Genomic DNA, 22,003 nt, shown 5'->3' with positions numbered 1-22,003 from the left:
GAAGAATTGGAGGGCATTATGCTCATCAAAGTAATGCAAGTACAAAAGGACAAGTACAGCATGAGTCCACTGAGGTGAGCTGGGAAAGCAAAAGAAGCATAGAGGGGAAATGTATATCCATCCAGTCCTGGGGGTGAGGTCCAGGTAGTATTGTCAAGGGCCAGGCCCAATCCAGGCATTCATATGGCAGCCAACTATAAAGAAGGGGAAATTTTAAAAAGAGTCATGGGTAGCGTGGAAAGAGGGCACTGACCCACCCAAGGTAAGGGTATTGTTTGTATCTCCACAGGAGACAGAGAGAGGGACCAGACTTCAAGCTGGTGTGCCAAGGCATGAATGCAACATACCAGTATGAACCAGTGAACCACTAGAGATGTCTACATGGTTGGCCCCAATCCTAGCTTCATGGACCAACCCGCATCCTAACCCTCCTGAAGAATGCAGAGGACAGCACTGAAGTTACAGCTTGGGGATAGGGACATATCTGATCAAAACACACAGGAGCAAACTAAAGGGAAGACGTGAGAAAGAGAGTGGAACACATTTTGGTTCACCAAGACCCAAGGGTCATATTATTGCTTAGAGCAGTCAATGCACGAAGAGGCCCATAGGGCTGGTCCCACCAGGAGACACTGACCCATAGCACTATGGGGACAACATTGGAGACACAGTGTGGGAATTGTGTCTGATCTGACCCCAGCAACCAGGGAGAACACTAAGGTGTGCATCAGCACCAGGGGAAGCAAAACAATGGAGTCTCCAAGGAATACAAAATATAGATTTTGAGGCCAGGGCATGGAATCCCATCAGACCCGACCAGAAAACACTCATAAAGGTCAACAAACAGACCTGGAACTATTTACAGGCTTTTATTTTGTTGTTGTCTGGTTTAGGTTTTTGTTGTTGTTTTATATGGTTTTTGTTCTTCTTATTGTTTTTGCATGTCTATCTAGTTAAGATAGGTTGGATAAGACATTTGGAGGAGAAAACAAAGGGACTGATGGTTTCAGGGGGACAGGGGAAAGGGGGCAGCAAGGGAATGGAACGGGGGTGCCAACAAACTCAGAGACAAGGGAACAAGTGATTTAAAATTGATGACGAGGAGGGCATAGGCTGCCTGTTGGGGGAATGAAGGTCGCACTTTGAACATAGTGTTAGTTATATAATCTATTGTCAATTTGAGAGGATTATGAGTGAAGGGGTGGAGTATAGCCTGTCAATCATTATATAGCCAGTGAGGCCTCGGTGTGGATATGGCTTTCCCCTGAGGATTCTGGGAACTCTGTATTCTTCCCTGGAAGCCGAGACACTCTCTTTCTGTTCACTCTCTTGGAGACTCTCCACTACAAGGCTCACTCCCTATGAGACATTTATGAGGAGGAGTCACATGAAGCTACCCTGAGGCAGTCAGAGTTTCAGAGCTGAAGGAACCATGTGGAGACCCCTGCCTGCGCTGAGATGCTTACAACGCCACTGGATCCACAAGACCTCTCCCACACTGACCTGTGGTCTTCCTGCATTCACTATCATTCCTTCTGTTTCCTGAGTCTGAAGAGGACATTATTGATTGGTATTGGACACATCGGCTAATATCAGACCTGTGGACTTGACTGGGCTGGGATATTTTCTTAATGTAAAATTACTCTATGATATAAAGTTCTCTCTTTATTGCCCAAATTAGCTTCATTGAAACAACAGAAATTACTTTAATTTTCTGCTGTCCATATCTTAACTATTATTGATTCTAAATTTTCAAATTGTATATTATTAACTCTAACCATCCCAATATATAAAAGATATATTTCAAACAAAAGATATATTTCAAACTTAGATGCTACTGCGTCATTTATCAGTGACTATTATTATTCATAAATGCCTCATAGAACTCATGTCAATATTAAACTTCTTATTCAAAATTTTTTTAATTAGCAAAGAAAGGAAAGATTATGAAACTGGATAGATTGTGGCTAATAGCCAGAAATTGGTGGAAGAAGACTATATAATTAATATTAATGTTTTAGCTACTAAAGTTTGTATTTCACATCTTTAGGCATTTTCAGTTTTAAATAAATATCTTGGCTTCAGTAAGTTTTTGGCTCAAGCCTTGCCAAAAACATTGTACAAAAATCAGCTTGCTGTAAGAGCTGATATTATCATGAATCTTTTAAGGAAACTGCTACTAATGAAGATAATTTTATGTAATGAACCCTAACTAGGGTCACCTTGGATTTGATCTATAGAGTAGGACCCATCAAAACTGTGGTTTTGACAATCCCCTCTGTGTAGCTGAGATGCCAGCACATACCTTGTTTCCCCTAAAATAAGACAGTGTCTTATATTAATTTTTGCTCCCAAAGATGTGCTAGGTCTTATTTTCAGAGACTATCTTACTTTTCCTTGAAGAAGAATACGGTGCACATTTATTGTTGAACAACAAAAAAGGAAGTGTATTACCTGTATACGGTATGGTAGTAGTTGTCATCACAAACCAGCATAACCACACAAACTGTGAATCCTCCAGTATCAAGAATTTCTTGTTACTACCATTATTTCCATATACAACAATCTATGGTACATTTACTCATTTATTCAATGACAGTCATGTCATCATCTTCTGGATCACCATCATAACCATCCAAACCCTTATTTTCGGGAAGGTCTTATTTTCAGGGAGGTCTTATTTTGGGGGAGGTGCCTTATATTTCTGCGAAAGGCAAAACTGTAAGTAGGTCTTATTTTCGGGGGATTCTTACTTTCGGGGAAATAGGGTAGGTAGGCAATTGGACTAAGTTGAGGCTCACCGTCTACAGTCCCACGACCCTTCCTCCCTCCCCCCTCACCCCGGTGCCACGGTGCCACATTTGCAGACCTGGGAGGAGTTCAGCCAAACTGCTGAGAAGCTATACTTCACTGACCCAATGAAGGTGCGTGTGGTTCTTAAATACAGGCATACTGATGGGAGTCTGTGTATTAAGTAACAGATGATTTAGTTTGCCTGGTGTACAGAATGGCCCAAGCTCAAGATGTAAAGAAGATTGAGAAATTCCAGTCAACACATGCGACTTATGGTAGCCAAGGAGTCACGAGGTGTTGCCATGGAAACAGACCGACTCGTTTAAGATGAAGACTCGTGTTTTAGGAAGTAAATGTCTTGCATTTGCGCAAGTTTTAGAATACAACATGCTTTATGTTATTGAGTGGGATATTCATTATCTGAGATATATTTTTTGTACTTTAGTTTTTGATGTTCAGAGAGCTAGACTGCACTTATTTATTTTTGGAAATCGAGCAAGACATGAATCTAAGTTTTCATTCATTATGTTGAACAAAGTGCATAATTATTTCTCTGGTAAGTTTGCGTCAATAATTTGAAAAGGGAATATCAGAGCAAACCATTTTTTCCCACTTAATCTGTTTAAAAGAAAAGTAAATGTAAACATTTTGATAGTTTGATATTTCATTTGGAGCATAAAAAGTTGTGCTGTAATGACTAATAAATATAAAATATGGTTACTGGAATTAAGGGAAAAAAACACCTGTGGTTTCTGAAGTGATCTGCCAGGCCAGATCCATTCAAGGCAGAGAGGTCAGCTCCAAAAGTTACGATGACTCTTTTTTCTTAGTTTTTTTTTTAACTACAAGGGGCTAGTCTTCATATATTTACTTAAAAGAAATCAGAGGAGCATGGAGTTTAAATTATGGAGAAGTGTTCTGAAATCTGAAAACTACATTGGTGAGAATAAAAACATGAAAGTTTCACTGTGGACCCTCCCCCACCCCCAAGCCCACACCATTACTCCTATTGCATCTGCTTATTTGTAGAGGGTGGCGTGGGCTGGCTACTGTGAGAGAATATGTTTGGTACATCTCTCTGCATCACCCTCCAGTCCTCGTCTTACTCCTGCAGATTTCTCTAAACTGCCATCTCGATGTGCAAATCGAAAAGAGCAGACTTCTTTGGGGAAGGTTTAGAGAGATGAAGCGTATAGATTTAGATGGATGATGCATCGACAAAAATCTTTTATATATTAAAAAATATATTGGTACTTATATATAAGTACAGGCTTCTCTGATTTTATTGGAATAATCACCCGCATAAAATGAAATGCTTTTAAGTTCAAGATTTCCTCATTTATCATGATTATTGGCACAATTGTGATGGTTTTTATTTTCTTTCTGTTGATATATGATCCACACTTAGAACTATAGTCTTTGATCTTCATTAAAAAGGGCTTCAAGTCCTCTTCACTTTCAGTATTCAATGTTGAATTACCTATAATGTAATAGAATTAATACAATATATCTATATCTATATCTCCACTAACTAATTCTTCACTTCAAGTAATGGCAACCTAAAGAGAATGTAAACTACTTACCCATTTTGTTCCCTGCCACGTCCTCACCTAGTAAGCATTTAGTAATTATTCTATTAATGAGTGAATGCATGAGTAACACCATTTTCATCCATTATCATAATAATCAACTATCACATATTTTATTCAAAGTGTTTCCACTTTCTTTTCTCAAGCCTTCTATTTTCAATTTGCAAAGCCAATATTATTGTAGCCTGGACAATGTGTCAATAGCCTTCTTATGGATGAACGTTTAATAGGTAGGTATAATTCCTTTGCTTAGAAGCTTTTGATGGTTCCTAGGGATAAAATCCAGGATTTTTAACTGAAAGTAAAAGTCTCCATGACCCAGTCTATGTCAATTTTTTCAGCATAAAATTTTGCCATGCCCTGTCTCTCTGAATTATCTAGTGCTGTCATTACAGAAATCCCCTCAGTGGATGCCTTTAACAAATAGAAATATTTTCTGTCACAACATCGGAAGCCAGAAGTTGAAATTCATGGCATCAGCTCCAAAAGGGAAGGCTTTCTCTGAAAGTTCTGTGGAAGCTCCTTGCCCCCTTTTAACAACTGTGCCTCGGCATACTCTAGAGACACTCAGCTGTGTTCTGCATCCATCTTCCCCTCGCTTCACTAAATTCTCAGATCAGAATTTCTGGGTCCAAACGACAAACTTCCAAACTGCCCTCCCAGCGCTTCATTCTAGGTGGTAGGGAGGTTCCTCCTCCTCTTCGTACTCCTCTCCCCTTTCATCCTGACCTTACTTACAGGTTTCCCCAGGGAAGCTCCATCTATATCCCAAAAAAACTGTTTAAGGGAATTGCAACCGATCCTAATGCCCTGACAGACGATTAGCTTGTCACACTGGAACACATCTTGGGGATGATCACATCATCACATACCTACCAATCCGCACAACTGCATAATGACCAAAGGGGTGAGAGCCAAGGTCTAGCAAAGTGGACACAAGTTTTGGAGGGACACAATCCAATCCAGGACTGCCTAAACTTCATAGTCTGAATCACTGGGTTTGTGGTCTTTCCCATGCATCCTCACCAATGAGGGTGACTCATGATTCCAATGTGTTCACGATTGTGTGGATTCTTGAAATTGTGTGGATTCTTGAAACGTGCATGTTTCCATGGGAACATCAGAAAAGTCTGGGGGGAAACTAGGCCAACCGAAGCACTCAATAAGCCATTTCTGGCCCCTGTGTCTTTATCTACAAGATACCTTTCAGGAGAATTCTCTTTCTGGTCCTCTTTGCCCATTTCACCCTTTCAGATCCTGTTTATGATTCATAGCAACAATAACCGCTGGGGCTAGAAACCAAAGTGCTGTGAAGTGGATGCTGTCTCACAGTGAGCCTGTAGGACAAGGTATAACTACCCCTTTGAGTTTTTGTACCTCTTTCTGGGAGTAGAGATGGTAACTCCTTAGAGGAGTAGGAAGGCCTGTCTTTCTTCCTCGGAGCAGCTGGTGGTTTCAAACTGCTGACTTTATGAATTGTAGCCCAATGTGAAACCACGTCAGGTAACATAATAAACATATTGTCATTAACTCTGGAAAAATAACTAGTAAATAATATTCTAAAGCCCCAAACTGTGTTAGGTTAATTTTTTTAATTCCTAGAAGCTGTAGAGATGAGTTGCAATAGACTCAATGACAGTGAATGAGAAGCGATTAATAAATATTCATTAAATGAATAGTACATTACTAGCTGTGTTAGTCTGGGTACTTTAGAGAAACAGATCCACAGAAACTCATCTATAAGAGAGTTTTATATAAAGGTTAAGTGCATATGAAGAAAACATCCCAACTCAGTGCTGCCCAAGCCCACAAGTCGAACATTAACCCATATGTCCAACACCAATCCGCAAAGTCCTCGTCCACCTCAGAAAACACACACTATGATGCCAACTTCTGGAGGAAAGCTGAATCAGTGAGTTTGTAAGCAAACATCTTAGCACTCGCAGGGGTCTCCACACGGCTGCTCCAGCACCCAGGGCTGCATTGGGGTAGGTCCATGGAGCTTCTCCTTGGGGATGTCTTGCAGGAAGTGAGCCTTGCCAGGTGAAGCAGGGAACTGGCTAAGGAAATTTGCACCTTGGTTTGACCATCACAAAGCAAGAGACCCAAGAACTAGAAAGGGGAGGCTCACCAAGCCATTTATCTCTCTCCCCTTCAATTAACCCCACATGTGTTTATCAGCTAGGTTGGCTCAATAAACTAACTACCTCACTAACCAACATATTACATTCTAAATTCATAACAGGACTTTTAAACCTGGTATGGATAGGCCCTACCCTAAGGCTCAATTCATTCCAGTTCAGTTAAGCTAGCTTTATATCATTCAATTCAATCCATGTTAGTTTCCATTATTTAATTTTAATTGATCTATTTTTCAAGTGTAAACATTTTTGCCTTTGCTTCATATTTATTATACTGTACACTTACCTACATTTTGGACTCTCCAAATCGATCACATTTGTTAAAATTCCTGCGGGAAGACTGATTTGATTAGAACCCAAAGTAACTGTTTTATTCCAGTACTACACACCTTACTTGGGATTTTCTTGCATTCCTTGCCACCTTTTGAACAGTGCTATATTATTTTAAACATTTATCTTTTTTCTCCAATATATTGGAAATCATCCCTTCTGTATATCCTTCATTACCCACTCAATACCTTGTGCGTGTATTAAATTGAAAATAACTCTTTCTTTGAGATTAGAAATATTCTTTGTCTTTGAAATCCAATGGGCCTTGCAAGCATTTATACTTATACTGAACTTAAAATCATTTTGCTGTGGAAAATCAGGTGACAAGTAAACAATTTACAGGAACATTTTACTTGTATCAACCTAGATATGAATTAGGAAATCTCAGCTATACGACATGAAATATAATTTTGGTGGCAAAATTGCCTTTATTTTCTTCAAAGAATAATTTGTACGGAAAGAATCCTTTTTGATTGTTCAGTGAGTGAACATCAAGCATGCTTCCCTTTAATTTAAGATAAAATTTCCTTGAAGCCCTATATTCTTTTATAAACTATTACCACAATGTGTTAGCTTGTTTGCGTCTGTCTTCTCTAAATGGCACATGGACTTTCATAATGTATAGAACAATCTCTCTCTCTCTCTCTCTCTCTCTCACACACACACACACACACACAAACACTACACACACACACACACACACACACACACACAAACTACTTACATATACACACAGCAGCAGCATCTTTATTTCTTAGGAAAATCATGGTTCATAGTTCATGATATAAATACTCAATCCTTCATATTACTGGTTAATACCTGGGAAACTATTATGCAACAGTAAAACATTCTTGATTTCAAACTATCACTGCTGGTAATTTACTATCTAAAAAGCAGTTTGAATGATTTTACTTTACTAAAATGTTATTTTCAGTTGCTTAGTACATTGCCACATAGTTATGTCATTTTTGAAGTGTATTTTAAACCTATACTTGTCTTTTAGATTTACTCATGTAAATAATTGCCCTTTCATGTACTGTCTGTTATGTTAAGGGCCTCTCTCTTCCCTGAATTCCTAGGTTAGCTTTGTTCTTTTACCCATTCAGTGAGATGATGGAATCCATCCTTTTGCCTTATTCAGCCATATAATTATGTGCCTAATCCCTTTAATAAAGACATTGATTTAGCCACTTACTTTCCTTTCAGATAAAAATTCCATCATCCCCATCAGGTTCAGTGAACAGAAGGAAGCCTCAAAGATCAGGCATGAAGAATCCTGACAACTGGTAGAGGTTGTGTTGAAATATGAGTCTTCACTATTCAGAGGAATCAACAAGGATTAATATCTGCAAGTCCCTTAAAAAAAGTTATGTGGCCAAGAGCACAGATTCATGTTCCTAACCTTGGGCTGCAAATCTCTTATCATAAAAAGTCCTGCCTCCCACCTGGTTTGTGCCCTGGAGTGAATCTTGTGGAATGTGAATTCTCCACCAATTCTCCTCCTCTATGTAGTAGTTCTTAGTGGTGGGACAATGGAGTATTAAACATTTTAAGAAAAGCTGTAAAGAGGCTTTGCATTCAAAATTCATTATTCTTTCCACAAGTTCATTTCTAAGAAAAACAACATTTACTGTATCCTTGAATTTATGTACTCAGCAAATATGAGAATAATATGCATATTCCAGATGAGACCCTTGAATAGGAAGACATACCGTACTGAGTTTTCAGCCTACTTAGTAGGAGATATGTAGGATTCAAGCCAAATTGTAACAGTAAATTAAAACTTGATAAGCATCTCAAAAAGTAATCACAAAAATGCTTTGGAAATTTCGAGCTTAATTCTGGAGTAGGACGATTAAGGAAGAGTACTAGCAAAGACAGAAATATGTTTATGTAAATGTCTTTATATTGAAATCATTAAATAAACGTGTCTATTTAAATGTGTTCACATTGATCAAAAAAATACCCAAGGAGGTGATTTTTTGGTTTTTGATTTTCCTTTTCTGTTTTCAGTTACAAAAGCAAACTGTGGGATGTAAAGCAGACATAAGGGGAAAGATGGTGAGTAACTGCATTGACACAGGGTAAAAGCTTGGAGATTGTGGGAAAATACAGTATAGACACTAGTAAAAGGACACCAGAGAGTTTCCCAAGAAAGTAGAGCATAACCAATACTCACAATCATGCTATACAAACCTTGGAAATTTATACAGTGTAGAGAAGATGCAGGCAGTTGAGAGAGGAACAAGCAGAGTAGAACATGGCTATTGTACAGTGTGATAGGAACCAGCAAATATCTGAACATGTCTAAGTTTGTCAAGGCACAGCAATGGAAGACAACGAGTAAGAATGGACTGTTGATTCTGCAGACCCAATAAAGTGTTATATGTGAGATTTACTTGAGTGCGGGGGATGGGGAGGAGATTGTATGAGGTGATGGGTTAGTGAAAGAATCAGTATATATTATGATCGTAAAAGCATCAATGAAAAAGAGTAATAGATATGTGTAAAGAGCAGAAGTTGGACAACCGTAGGAATTTTCAATTAGTATTTGAAAACATTTAGCTTATTCAGTATTAAAACTGATATTGAATATTACATTGCATTCTTACATGGAAAATTTCTCATGCCTCCTCTGACTCTAATGAGGAAATATTTAGTTTATGAATTATTAGGTTTTAAGAGATTTGTGCCTCCCTAGCAGGTTTATTCTTTTGGGAGGTTATTATTTAGATGTATTTTATAGAATGGCCATGTCCAGTCATAGAACTTGGTTATAGAGTACAAAGAAACTCTCTCAATATAGATTCCTATAAAAATGATATCAAAGCCTTAGCTGGACAAGGAGGAGGCGTGTTGGTTGTGTGTTGTGCTGCTACCTGCAAGGTTAGCAGTTAGACCACCAGATTCACGGAAGAAGAAAGACAATGTTTTCTACTCTCTTAGAGAGTTAAAATCTTGAGAACTCACAGGAGCACGTCTCCCCCGTCTTGTAGGGTCCTCATGAGTCAGCACCAATTTGATGGAAGTGAATTTGTTTTCTGTTTGTTTGCTTATCTGGCCAAAAGTACGGTAGCTTCCTCTTGTTACTTTACAGGACATAAAGCACTTCTTCTCATCTAATGTTTTATGGAATGCATTCATAGATGTCTCTTCATTTTCTAACTCCTTGCTTGTTTGGTACTCAGCTTTGCTTTTTAAAATCCCTCACTTTTTTCCTATTAGAATCCAACAAATATTTGGAAGACATTTTTCTGAATTAAGATAAGCGAACAATGTAAGCATATAAATCACATTTAGGAAAGATAAGGGCCAAAAGTGAGGGAATACTTCCAGTCATGTCTTTTCACCCCCCTATTTTGCTCACAGACCATACAAGGTGTTAATTAAAATTGAGTGAAATTTTTCTTTCCCACAGCCTCAGGCACCTGAAAAAAAGAATCGTGGCACTCTTTAGTGCTTTAGTGAAAGGTGTTTTTAAAAGCTTATAGAATGCCTTCATTAACTCTGCTCTTCCTCTGCTCAGCCTGAAAGCAGCTTTCTTCATGATTTGAAGTTTCTCTCAGGCAAGCGGCCAGGTGTGACACAGAGCACAATCCTCTTCTGAGATGTCTCTTTGTGTTTGTGCTTCAGGGCATGTTTCAAAAATGATAGATCAAGTTCTTGGTTCCTCCAGTCTTTCGAAAGCATGCACTCTATAAATGAGCTATTCCAGCTCTGAAAAAGAAATATTTGTTGGCATCGTTACTAATGGAAAATTCTGATCTTTAATTCTTGATATGATTTATACAGTTCCTTATTTTAAACCTGAATTATTAACTGAATTTTATACAGAAGGGAAGAGAATTACCAATTAGCTAAATTTTCCTCTTTGATTTATTCTGTGTGTCAAAGGAAAGAATGAGATTTTTAAAATGTGCTTTGGAAGAAAATACTTTAAAAATTGGGATTCAAAATTCATCCTGTAAAAACATAGATCATATAAAAAGAGAGAAAAGACCCTGACGTAAAACTTTCTGGTTTTATTCTCAATTCAAGAGCAAAAACTTCAGAAATGTGATTAAAAATTAACATATGCATTAGCTGGGAAAATCAATGAAAATAAATGGAACACTAACAATTTAAAGTCACATGCAATATGAAATATCTTGTAAACAAAAATCACAAATGAACTCTCTCTTATTTATTATAAATAATATAATATAATTTATTATCCTGGATTTAGAATAATGAAATGGAGTGGCAAGACCTTGTACAATTTATAGTCAGCAGTAGATAAAGTCAAAGGCCAAACCCTACTGAGTTCTTCCAGTTTTCTTGAATTTGTGAAAACTTTGTAACTCAGGTTAGTTTTCCCGAGGTAAGGGCTGTGGGAACCATGGTTTGGTTTGTTTTAGCAAATCAGTGTCCTTTTAATTTTTCAAAACTCATACTTACTATATCCTACCTACAGTTGTGAGAATCAGATTCCTTAAATTATGGGCAAGATTTTGATGTAGAGTTAATTTTATGAAGCTGAGAGCATGTTGTTTAAGTAGCATCTACACGATTATCCACTTTTAAAAATTATTAGTTAAAATGCTGGGTTATAGATAGCTGTTTCTGTAGTTTTTTTCTTAAGTGGCCTCACAAACTGTACCGGTGAAGCATGTTCTAATCATAGAAATGTACATTGTGAAGCCAGCTTTGCCAGTACCATGAGGAATTCAAGTCCAAATGTCGTTACGGAAAACCAGATACCTGTTTTCAAAACAGCAAAGTTCATGGAACAATCCACACTGCAACTAGTAAATGCTTTCCCTTAACATCGATCGCCTACTTATTATTTTTGTCCTTGTTAGCTAAAATTTTCTACACTTGGAAACTTTCAGGATTTTGACCTGAATCAATAAATTATAATATTTTTGACTCCTGTCATTGGGAATTTGATTGTTAGTGTTGAATTAGGAGAATTAATGTAAGACTAGTAATAAAAAGTTGAAGATTCTAATAAGCAGAACGTATTTCTTTTCTCAGTAAGTGCATTACAAGGTTTACAAAAGAAACTAAAAAGAAGAAGTAGGATATCTGATTTTTGTACATTTTTGTTTTCATCTCTTTTTAATTCTGAAAAACTATCAAGGGTAGCATGCTTCCAGTAGCAATTGAAAAAATACCTAAAGTAAAATATTTTTTCTTAATTCATAATTACTTAGTTTTAGATGCATTTTTGCTTTATGGATACATATCATTTTTCTTAGAATCTCTCATAAGATTTGTTCTTGATTTATAACCACACTTTATGTGATTACATTTTATTAAGAAAGACTTTATTGCTCAACTAAATCTGTCATTGTTTTTTCTTTGTCCCTTTGGCTTTGTTTCCCCCCAAAAGTTTTGGAAAAGAGTTAATTTATGTATTATCCAAAGTCCAGGTTTGGTATCCTATTTGTGAGTGAATAAATCACACAATTAAAAAAACTTAAAGTTTAATGGATAGCTACTCTTTTATGTTCTTATCTTTGATGTTACAGACAACTATAAAAAATAGGAAAGAACCCTATAGTGTGAACCCTATAATCTGCAATACAATCACAACAAGTTAATTGCCATTATCTAAGGGTTTTAAGATGGTTGAGAGGATTAGAAAAGAAATCCAAAGGAGGTGAAATTTAAACTGGTGGTTTTTAGGGATGAGCAGGCTTTGACATGAGATCTAGTAAAAAGAAAGAGATAGCAGGGATTCCTGGGAATGGATGAAGCAGAAGTAATATCTAAGAAGAAGAAAATGATAGGGGACATTTGTAGGCTGACGTAATTGCATGATTGGATATTCTACCCCCTTCCCCCCACCCCCCCACCCCCACCCCTCACCCCCCCACCCCCACTCTCTCTCTCAGCATTTTACTGTGAATGAGGTGAAGGCTTCAAGATCTGATGATCAGGTTCACATTTACCAGTTCATACACATTTTGTTTCAACTCAGCTGCTACCAGCCCTCAATGCCCTGGGACTTGTCCCACCTCTTTCCTGTGTGTCCTGCTTCCCCTCCTCTTCCTTTCCTAGCTGTGTTTCCTGCTTCCCCTCCTCTTCCTTTCCTAGCTGTGTTTCCTGCTTCCCCTCCTCTTCCTTTCCTAGCTGTGTTTCCTGCTTCCCCTCCTCTTCCTTTCCTAGCCTTCTGAACTCTGTCCTGCAGGAAATGTTGCCCTTTTGATCTTAAATAGTTGAGTGTCCTAATTTGGGGGTGAATTTAGTTACTTTTGCGGTGCAATTGGATATAAAATTGGAAACAGAAATAGATGGCACATTATAGGGGACTTCGGTGTAAGAGTATATATGTTAAGAAATATAATTCATCACCTCTAAAGTGAGTAGTGGCAATAGTTTAAAAAGAAATATATTGGAGATTATTGTTTGCAGTGAAACAGAGCAAAAAGGCCCCAAGGCAAGATGCTGCTTTATGATGATTTACAATAGACATTGCTATTTAAATGAATTCTAAGGAGACATTCAATCTTAAAATGTTTGTGGACTTATGAGGATACGTTGAAAAGTAGTGTTGCAACTGTTTCAGACCTACATCCCTACCCCCTAAACACCGCTATGTCATCCGTGAATTGCTGCAAACAAGTTTTCTCAGTTTTATCATATCATATCATATCATATAATATCATATAATATCATATCATATTTTAATTATTTATTATATCATATAATATTGTATCATATCAAATCATGTCATGTCATATCATATTTATCGTATCATATGTCATATTTTATCATATCATGTGTTATATTATTATATATTATATAATATATGTGATTAGTGCCATCAAAAAAAAGGGAGGGGAATACTTTTTGTATCATGGGGAAAAAGATTTTTAGGCCCAGGCTAATGCCAAAATTTAGATGAAACTCAAGTAGATCGCTCCCCGAGTCATTTTTCAGTCATTTGAGCATCTTCCCAAATAATTGGTGACAGGTTTACTGAAATGCTGCCCCACACAAAAGAGCAATTTTTAGGTAGATCAAGTCCTTGAAGGGAGGTTAGGCAGGCTTCAAAGATGAACAAAATACCACCAAACTCTTGGAATGAATTAATTATTTCAGAAATCCTGAAAGCAGTGGGAAAACTGTACAGTTCACACCAATGAATTTGTTATTGGAAGTTTGCTCGCAAATGGCTCAGCGCTTTCAATTGTTAAGTGAAGATCTTAGCTTTGGCAAGCTCTCAATTCAATCATGCCAAAGAACTGTACAAAAATCAACTAGCTCAGAAGGCCAAAGTGTATTTTCAGGATCTACATAGAGAATAAGCCTCCGGTGATTTCCCTCTAGTCATAATAGAGGTCTTCGAATAACCTGTGATCAGACAGAGAACATTGTTCAGATGACTAAAATAGATGAAAATGATAAATCTCACTTGAATAGTTAAAGCCACATCATCTGATCTCCCTTTTGATAAATGTTGTGCTCTATCTGGTTTTTCATATTTGCTGTGTTTTTATATAGGAGTTTTTCACTATTTTATTTTGTCATTTGGGTAGCTTTCTTGACTTTCTGCTATGTATTTTTCTGTTTTCCAGTATACAAGGGAGCAAAAAAAAAAAAAACTAGAAAAAAGCTCCACTGGTCAGAGTTTTCATAGTAGACAGTTTTCTGCAAGGCGAGCTTCAAGCAACTCTCTCTGAGTTAGTGCACTAGGGAGATTCTGGTCACGGTGAATTTGTTCATAAAAGCAATTTAGCTTGAACCATTTTTTTTTTTTTTTGGTAATGGCCAATTTAAGAGAACAGTGTGCAGCTGTGAAATTTTGTTTCCTCCTCAGGAAAAAATGGCTCAGAAACCGTTGTGATGTTGAACACACGTTACAAGAACAGTGCTACGGAAAAACTCAAGTATACAAGTGTTTTCCTCCTTCCAGAAAAGGTAAAATATTGATTGATGACAGAACTCATTCTGGATGTCTGTCAAATTCTCCTACTTATGAAAATGTTGGCAAAATTTGTGCATTTTGCTCAAAGGCCAACTATGGACAATTTAGAGGTTCGGAAAAGATGGCGTAACAGTGTACAGTGAAAAAGGTCTGCTTTGTGGCAGACGAGGGACTGGTTTTGCCACCAGGACAATGCACCTGCTCACGTAGCCATCTCAGTATGCCAGTTTTGGGCAAAAAACCAGCATGCTTCTCTTGCCCCGTGCACCTTACTCATCTGAGCTCACTCCATGCAACTTCTTTTTGTTTCTGTGAATGAAGAGGGACATGAAAGGACAGCAATTTGATGATGTAGGAGAGGTGAAGAACAAAACAATGGAGGTGCTGTCAGCCATCCAAAGAGGTGAGTTTGAAAAAGTGTTTCCAAGAGTGGAATCACAGATTTGACAAATATATTAAATGTAATGGAGAGTGATTCATGGGTTATAGGTTGTTTTCTTTTAAAAAATTATATATATTTATATCAATTTGTTTGCTTGTTTTTTTTAGCTAGCTGTTTTCTTCTCCTTCTCCTCCTCTTCCCCTCCTCCTCCTCCTTCTTCTTTTTCTGTTTCAAATATTTTTTAGGACCTAATCCAGACACCATACTATTCCATAGTTCAATCACATCAAGCAGTATTTTACAATCTCTACCACATTTTCAAAACTCATTCTTCCTTCTTGTACTCCTTAATATCAGCTCCCCATTACACCCCATCCCCTTCCCTACCATACCACCCAGGAACCCTTATACAAGTTACTGTCTTTATAGATTTATCCTTCCAGGGTTTTATAAAAGGGGCTACACCCACAAAATGGAATTTTCTAAAAAGTTATATATATATATATATATATAAAGTTATATATAGGTTGTTATATATGTATATATATATATAGGTTGTTTTCTTTTTAAAAAATGATTATATATATATATATTGAGTCTGTTCTGACTCAGAGCAACCCATGTACAACGGAATGAAATGTCATCTAGTAGAAGTCTTCACATCCTTAATTCTAAAGAATATTCTGGCTGTACTTCTTCCATGGCAAATCTGTTTGTTCTTGGTGTAGTTCACGGAACTTGAAATCACGCGCACGCGCACACTCATACGAGCCAACATAACCTCCCACACTGACCTCCGTCCATTGAATTTAATGGGCCCAGTGGATCTCCCTGGAAACTACTGCTTTGATTTGTTTTGAGCTAATGCTTTGGTCTTTCTTTTGAAAGCACCTTAAAAAGACAAGGGAAAGGTATGACTGAGATAACTTCTCTGCCCCATCCGCTAAGCATACAGACAGGTTTAAACGTGGCTTGGTTGTAATAAGTGCAGGCATACAGAGAGAAAGAATGTGAATATAAAGAGGAGTGTGTGCATATGTGTATTTTTCTTCTACAGTTGATAACACAGTGTGGAAACGTCAGTCTCAGTAAAGCAGGGCATACTGGCTTAATAAGCTTAATTGGATCTTGATGAAATTGGGAATTTGTGAAAAGGGTTTCAAACTGATGCAAGAAGTCCGCATCTTGGACTACATTGAAGATGTACCATATATACTCGAGTAGAAACTGAGGTTTTCAGCACATTTTTAATGCAGTTTTTGTGGTAAAATTTGGTGCCATTGCTGATAGTCTGGTCGGCTTATACTCGAGTATATGTTACTTCTTAGCTTTTATTACTCTTATTACATTCTACTTCATTGATGTTGTAAGCTTCTTCTTATGGCAAGAAGAAGAAATCATTTTATAGTAAGGGTACATTAGTGAAGAAAGAATGTAATGTATGTGTTCTGGTAAGATACACTAATTTTAAAACTCTTTGTTTCAAATTCACTCATTCATGATTCTCAGTGATTTTTCAGTTACGACATACTAATCCCCCATGGTGTTAAATAGCACAATGTAATCAACTCCAGTCACCATTGTATTACAAACTGTGTGGTAGGATCACATAACAACAACATAAAAACAATGTAATATATTATGATGATCTCTTTAAATATGCAAGATATGTGCATGTATAACTATGGTATATAAACCTACATAAATATACTTTTCTGTAATTACCATAGTAAAATAAAAATATTATTGAGATGTTTTCTATTATCTTGCATATAAACAGTATATAATATCCACATATCAAATAATTTCTTTATGAAATTTCTTTACTATTTATTTAAGAAAATAATTTCCTTAAGAAAATGATTTGATATGTGGATAGTATATCCCATTTAAAGTGAAGACAGAAGAAAATTGTAAATATGAACCAAAATTGAACCTTAAAAAATATGTAATTCAACACTGGACTGAGCCCTCAGGCTAACAACATCTAGGTGAAAACCAGTCCTAGTTTTGTGCGTGCTCTATGTTTTCTTTTGTGCATGGTATCATTGAGTTGGTTTGGACTCACAAGTCTACATTTTACAAAATCAAACATTGCATTCTCTACAGTAATCAAAAATATTTGATTCCTCAATCATTGAATAGAAAGTAAAAAAATGTAATAAGACATTTAATGTATTTAATATGGTTTTTCTGGACTCTTCTCTGAATAGAAAGCACAGTATAATTTGTACACTTAACTCTATGCCTCTACATATCAGACACTGTCCACTGAAACCATCTAGGAGGAGATAAAGAAAACCGCTCCTCCTATTTAGCCAACAGTTTCTAGTTTATCCTCAGAATAAATTTATATATAGGAAAGACTAAGAGATTTGCAGGTTGATTTTTATACATTCTTGTTGATTGACTTACCTATTGTTGATATTGTTGTTGCTAGATGCTGTTGAGTTGGCTCCCGCTCACAGGACCCTCTGTACAACAGAATGGAACACTGCCCAGTCCCGTGCCATCCTCCTAAGTCTGGTTAGGTTGGAGCACGTTGTTGCTGCCGTCTGCTTCTTTGCCAATTCATCTTTTGAGCATCTCCCTCTTTCCTACCAAAGGGAAGAAAAGTTAACATTGCCTTGTAAACTTTCTCCAACAGAATTATTTTCCCAGATTTAGAAGAGTAGGGGTTTTTTTTGTTTTTAATTTAAGAAAGATAATGATTTTGCCTTTTCTTTCTATACTAGCATGTTTCTTCTACGTATTTTAAAGATTTTTTTCTCCTAAGGTTTCCTTTTTGTGTGTGGACTTTTCTCATCTGTGATGACTTTGAATCTGAGTTAAAACCAACTCATAATTTACACTGATAATGTTGAAAGTAAGCCTTCCTGCACTTTGCAGTACTTTACAATAAGAAAGGAGGGGGAAGATACGCTAGTGGTGAGGAAAAGAGAACTTGTGAGAGCATTACCATTACAAATAACAGACTTGTACCAATGTGACGTAATGATAACCGCAACTGTAGTTCAGGATACAATGATTTCTAAGCAATAGTAAGGAATATTTCAAGAGCTCCTGTTAGCATTGCACCCTGCACTGCTCCAGGGTCTGTCTGCAGCAGCCAGGGTGCAGAATAGCAATGATGAAACATACAATTTTCAACTAGTTCCTAAATGCTTCCTCCGCCTCCACTATCATGATCCCAACTCTACCTTACAAATCTGGCTAGACCAGAGGATGTACACTGTTACAGATAGGAACTGGAAACATAGGGAATCCAGGGAGGATGATCCCTTCAGGATCAGTGGTGTGAGTAGCAATACCGAGAGGGTGGAGGGAGGGTGGGGTGGAAAGGGGGAACCTATTAGAAGGATCTTCATATAACCTCCTCCCTGGGGGATGAACAACAGAAAAGTGGGTGAAGGAAAATGTTGGACAGTATAAGATGGGACAAAATAATAATTTATAAATTATCAAGGGTTCACGAGGGAGGGGGGAGCGGGGAGGAAGGGGAAAAATGAAGACATGATGCCAGGGACTTAAGTGGAGAGCAAATGTTTTGGGAATGATGAGGTCAATGAATGTACAAATGTGCTTTCCACAATTGATGTTTGTATGGATTGTGATAAGAGTTGTATGAGCCCCTAATAAAATGATTTTTTTAGCTAAGAAAATTATAGCAAAACACTTGGAACACAGGTACAAAAGGTTTAAACAACTCGTACTAAAAAATCCACACACAAAAAAAGAATCTGTCTGCAGGACAAGGTCACTACAAAGTCACATTATAATTAATGCTATTACTTGTAACTTCACTTGATTAGAATTTGGTGATGAGACTGCAGTTTCTAAGCTACCCATTTTTCTTTTGCAAAGTTTGCTTTTAAAATGTCACAGCACATTTTAAATAAAATCAGGGAGACAAACAAAGGGCACTTTTGTCTCCATAATCAATCACAGGGTTTTTATAAATTTTAACAATAGCAATGTAGTGTCCAAATATTTTTTTCATATATTCTATCATTAATATTTTTTAAAAGCTGTTTGGACCTTGTGCTGAAAATGTAAAAGGTGAAAGATAGATAATAAAGACAGATAACATTTTAAACAAACTCAGAAAGGAGTTTAGTGCTATTCAATCATAAACCAACATTTGTTTTAAAAATAAGTATAAAGACTGTCATGATAAGGCTCATTGACAACTTAATTTTCACAAGTAAATGAAATCAAACCATTATAGAGTTATATTGAATCTAGTAAATAATTTAATTTTTCTATAGTGCTGTAAAAAGTGGTCATAGACACCCCTTCAATAATGAAGGCTTCCTCCAGTAAGACAGTACTTTTTCCCGTGAAGGCAATCTATTTCACTGGAAGGTAGCTATATTTGCCCCCCAAAAATATTCACTTTGTTGAAGATCAGCTCTACTTCTTAGCATGTAATAATTTCAATTCTAACTTCAGGAACAATTCATAAGAAATCTAATTAATAATACACATAATAGCAATATGTCAGAAGACAGCTGTCTTGTTCCATTGAACTCTTTCTTTCTTGAGATTAAAAAGTCATATTTTGATAAACAAGTGGCCATCTAGCTGAGAAGCATCAAAGCCCACATGGAATAAGCGCACCAGCCTGTCTGACCACAAGGTGTAGAAGGGTCCAGTTATCAGACATCAAAGAACTAAAACTCATATCAATGTGTGCCCACCTTCCTGATACGATCAATGAAGACATACATGTGTATAAGCAAATGTGGTGAAGAAAGCTGATGGTGCCTGGCTATCAAAAGATATAGGGTCTGGGGTCTTAAAGGCTTGAAGATGAACAAGTGGCCATCTAGTTCAGAAGCAACAAAGCCCACATGGAAGAAACACACCGGCTTGTGTGACCACGAGCTGTCAAAGGGATCAGGTATCAAGCATCAAGTAACAAAAAATCATATCATTGTAAATGTGGATGAGTGCAGAGTGGAGAAGCAAAGCCCATTGGTAGCCAATCAGACACCCCCTTATTGAAGGGTTGTGGGGAGGAGATGAGCCAGTCAGGGTGCAGGGTAGAAAAGATGAAACATGTAACTTTCCTCTAGTTCTTAAATGCTTCCTCCCCCCCCCCCCCACTATCATGATCCCAATTCTACCTTGAAAATCTGGCTAGACCAGAGGACATACATTGGTACAGATAGCAACAGGAAACATAGGGAATCCAGGACCGATGACTCCTTCAGGACCAGTGGTGAGAGTGGCGATGCCTGGAGGGTGGAGGGAATGTGCGGTGAAAAGGGGAAACAGACTACAAGAATCTACATATAAGCCTCCTCCCTGGGGGATGGATAGCAGACAAGCAGGCAGGGGGAGACATCGGACAGTGTAACATATGACAAAATAATAATAATTTATGGATTATGAAGGCTTCATGAGGTAGGGGGAGTGAAGAGGGAGGGGGAAAATGAGCAACCCATATTAAGGGCTCAAGTAGAAGGCAAATGTTTGTAGAATGATGATGGCAATAATGTATATATGTGCTTGACACAATGTATGTATGTATGGATTGTGATAAGAATTGAACAAGCCCCCAATAAAATTATTTTAAGTCATATTTTTAGGGTTTTTTTCTTATAACCCAATCAAAGTTAACTCACCATACCAGCCATCCTTCATATGAAGATTTCTAGCATGTGATATTGCACTTTTTTAATTGAAAGATCGTTTTATTAGGGTCTCTTATAGCTCTTAGAATAATCTATACTTAAATTGTATCATCCTTATTTGTATATATGTTGCCATTATTATTTTATAAACACTTACATTCTATTTGAGCTCTTGGTATCAGCTCCTCTTTTTTCTCTCTCTCCCTCACCCCAACTTTTGTGACCCCTTGATAAATGATAAATTATTATTATTTTCACATCTTACACCGACCACTGTCTCCTTTCCCTCACAGGTTTTGTTGTTTATCTCCCTGGGGGAGTGGATATTATATGTCAATCATTGTGATCTTTTCCCTCTTCTTCCTCTCTTTACTCCACCTTACCCCTATCCTCCTGTTATCACTACTCCAGTTTCTGTTCCTGAATTTCATGTGTCATGAGCTCTTATCTGTACTTATGCACATGCTCCAGTGTAGCCTGCAGTGAAAGGCAGGACTGGAGTCATGATAGTGAGGGGTGAGGAAATCACAAAGAATCAGAGGAGTATTGTGTGTTTCATTGGTGCTATACTGTGCCCTGGCTGACTCATCCCTTCCTTGTGACCCTTCTGTGAAGGGATGTCTCATGACATCCTACTACAGATGCATTGTTGTCTTCTTTGGAAGGCACATTACATCGAAAGTTATTGTACTTTCAATAAATTTACACAAGTATTATTAAGTCATGCCTGTGACTTTCTTTATGAAGTTGAATTTTTATCTCGGAATTTAGTACATCATATTTTTATTTATTAAGTTCTAATTTTATGCATTTATAAATGTTTAACCTGTACCTGACCATTAACTAGTTCTGGTGGTGTAGCGTTTAAGCACACAGCTATTAACTAAGGGATTGGTGATTTGAATCCAATAGCAACTCCTTGGGGAAAAGACGGTTCCATTAATATTTGTAATTGTAGAGACCTTATGGGACAATTCTATCTGTCCAGTTGTTATGAGACAATCTCTTGACTCCATTTCTGAAAAGCAGTACAAGGATTAACATTATATGGCCAAATCTGGTCCAGCCATCTTTATTTGCTTATGCATTATAGATTAATGTTTTTGAGCTACAGAGTTTAATAGTTATAACCAAAAAAGCATGAACTGCAACAAAGCCTAAAATGCTTATTATCTGATCCTTCATAGAGAACAATAATTGCCCACGCAGGACTG

At 37.2% G+C, this 22,003-nt stretch overlaps 1 long non-coding RNA gene and 1 pseudogene across 3 annotated transcripts in view; both read left to right on the top strand.

Annotated features, from left to right (window-relative positions):
* Positions 1 to 21,358, top strand: part of LOC142442548 (uncharacterized) — a 40,979-nt gene extending 19,621 nt beyond the window's left edge. The window contains exons 1-5 of one of the 3 annotated variants that reach the window (XR_012783432.1): positions 8,059 to 8,145; positions 8,867 to 8,914; positions 14,661 to 14,761; positions 15,090 to 15,171; positions 17,591 to 21,358. This is a non-coding gene — a long non-coding RNA (uncharacterized LOC142442548). Of the gene's footprint in view, positions 1 to 8,058; positions 8,146 to 8,866; positions 8,915 to 14,660; positions 14,762 to 15,089; positions 15,172 to 17,590 lie in introns of those variants that run through there. The other 2 variants (XR_012783431.1, XR_012783433.1) reach the window with 2 other exon arrangements.
* On the top strand, positions 1,832 to 3,190 carry LOC142443050 (signal recognition particle 9 kDa protein pseudogene; annotated as a pseudogene).
* Positions 21,359 to 22,003: the final 645 nt, after the last annotated feature.

This window comes from Tenrec ecaudatus, chromosome 3 (genome assembly GCF_050624435.1).
Source record: "Tenrec ecaudatus isolate mTenEca1 chromosome 3, mTenEca1.hap1, whole genome shotgun sequence".
NCBI lineage: Eukaryota > Metazoa > Chordata > Mammalia > Afrosoricida > Tenrecidae > Tenrec > Tenrec ecaudatus.
This window is presented reverse-complemented; position numbering and strand designations above follow the sequence as displayed.